The sequence below is a fragment of the Rhea americana genome, unplaced genomic scaffold (genome assembly GCF_003343005.1).
Source record: "Rhea americana isolate MKP2758 unplaced genomic scaffold, rheAme1 scaffold_339, whole genome shotgun sequence".
Classification (NCBI taxonomy): Eukaryota; Metazoa; Chordata; class Aves; order Rheiformes; family Rheidae; genus Rhea; species Rhea americana.
The window spans coordinates 1-2,318 of record NW_028186467.1 but is presented as its reverse complement, the minus strand read 5'-3'; the positions used below and the strand labels follow the sequence as shown (position 1 = coordinate 2,318).

The 2,318-nt window shown below is 61.1% G+C and overlaps 1 long non-coding RNA gene across 1 annotated transcript; it reads right to left on the bottom strand.

Moving 5' to 3' along the window:
• Positions 1-1,140: 1,140 nt before the first annotated feature.
• LOC146592287 (uncharacterized) lies at positions 1,141-2,213 on the bottom strand. Its single transcript, XR_014896609.1, has 2 exons — positions 1,404-2,213; positions 1,141-1,287 (listed from the first exon to the last, which is right to left on the bottom strand). It is a non-coding gene; the product is annotated as an uncharacterized LOC146592287 (long non-coding RNA).
• Between the last annotated feature and the right edge of the window lie 105 nt (positions 2,214-2,318).

Sequence of the window (2,318 nt, the reverse complement as noted above, 5' to 3'; positions counted from 1 at the left end):
CCCCCGGGGTCAGTCGGGAAAAGACTCGGCATCCATCTGAGAAGCGAGACGTGGGAAGAGGGGTCGGATGGAGATGTGGCTGGGAGGGTTGCGGTGGTGGAGGGGGGAGAGGATAAAAGCAGCTGCGTGCAGAACAAAGGTGCTCGAGGGTGGCTTTTGGTGGTGGAGCAGAACCTTGCAAATGGGAGATTTCCGTTCGCAAGACTCCGCTTGCACAGTTTCTGTCCTGCCCTTGAACTGACAAGTGAATATCTGCATCGCAACCAGAAAGTAAATCAAACCGAGCCTGGCTCAGGCAGAGAGCGTACAACGCTTCGCTCGGTTGCTAAGTGCTAAAAAGTGGAAGATTTCTGCTTCCCAGCGCAGCCCTGCGCCTCCAATACAATATTTACTTTGGGAGCCCGGAGAAATGTGTTCAGTGTTTATTACGGAGAGTGCCGGAGCGAGCTCGCATTTGCGTGATTAGGAGCAAGCGGAGGAGCGGCTGTGGTGCGGAATATCAAAGCGAGACCGCTTTGGCAGGGCTCCCAGGCAGGGCTTTGCTGGCACCCGCGGCAATGCGCGGGGCCGGGCCAGCGCGGCCCGGGCGGCGGCGGCGGCGGCCGCTCCCCGCGCTCCGCGCCCGCGCCGCGGCCCCGCACTGCTGCCGCCCTGCTCCCGCTTCTCCCGTCCCTGCCCGCGGGGGAAAGAGGAGGGAGCGGGGAGGGGAGGGAGGGGGCGAAACYGGCCCCTTTGCACGGCGGCCGAAGCAAATGTCATTTCTGCCGTTTCCTCTGCGCTAACAAGCCGAGAGGCGCTCGCCCCCGCGGGGCTGCGCGGGGCCGGGGAGAGCACGGCCGCCAGGATGAGCCCGCACTCTTGGCACCTCGCGGGATTAGCCACGGCCGGCCCGGTGGTAATGTGATTAGTGCCGTCGCGTTTGGGGAGAAAAGCGCCCGCGGTCCCCGCACGGCCGCAGCAGAGCAGACAAAGGTGTGCGGGGCTCGGCCTGCGGGTAATGCTCGGTGTGGAGCGGGAGCCGGGCCCGGGGAGCCGGGCGTCTCCTGCCGGCTCCGCGGGGGCAAGGCCCGGGCGCACGGCATGCCTCTGCGTCCTGGCCCGCCGGGATATTTTCTCCTTGGAAGTTATGTTAAAATAACATTTGTGTGCACGTTAATGATTTATTTATGTGGCTAATAACGCTCACATTCTCGCTGATATTTGTCTAGGCGAAAGACCAGCTGCGAAATGCCCCGCAGCTGTAGCCAGTGCTAGAACAGAGTGCCTTGGAACCAGAAATCAATGCTCCTGAAATGAACAAGTGGACAACTTATTAGGCTCAGTCACTCCACGCACCGTCCCTTGATAACCAATAGATGAAGTACGCGCTGGAGAAAGGACACGTTTGAGAAGGCCACACATACCCACTCCTTAGCKGTGAGGCAGGGTAATTCTGCAGGGCGCAGCTGGCCACACGAACGTCCCCAGTCAGGGCAAGGGCTGTGGCAAGGCGCTCGCGGACTATCTCGGGTTAGATGGCGATAAATAGAACGAGCGTCAGGAGAGTGGCTCCAGAAGTCATTGATGAAGGTGTCCGGTTTCCCTGCTTCTCCAGAAAGCACAACAGACAGGTTCAGCGAGATCACGTAATCGTGGCGTCTCTGCCTAGAAACAGTCGCGCTAATTTTGCATTTTTACCGTCCACGGGAAGGAAAAATACCTGTCCTCCTGCAATGCAAATCGTTACGCAAATAGGCCTGCGGGCGCACAGCGAGCCGCTGCCACCCTGACCTCCCAACGGAGACTCGGTGGCCCTGGATTCAGAGCGGCCAGCTCGCCGCAGCGTGCCCAGAAAGCACACAGTACCGTGCAAACTCCTCGGCAGCCGCTCGCAACTCGCTGCYGGCTGAGAAAAGTCCGAGCAGGAGCCTGTGGTTAATCTCCGAGGCCTTCATGCATCCCTAGCGAGCAGCGCCCCAGCGCTGAGTGCAATTAACATAACAGACACTAAAATAGGAGAGAGAGGCGCTGAATTTAATTTGCAAGCTAAAAAAAAAAAAAAGGGGGGGGGACTTAACACTCGGAGCAGTCTGGTGACGAACGCGGGGAGCAAGGCTGAAGGCAGTGGCGCCGGAGAAGCCCTTCTGCCTCGGGGAGGGAGCGCGGCGAGTCCCGGGGGAGCCGGGGCCACCTTCGCGCGCGTGGCGCCGTCAAACATTTCCAGGCAGGTAAAGTCCTGCGGCGGGAGAGCCTCGGGCAGGGCCGCGCCGAGCGAGGGGTGCGCAGCTTCCCCCCTCCCCCCCCGGGGCACCTCCCGCAGCCTCCTCCGTGCCCCGCCG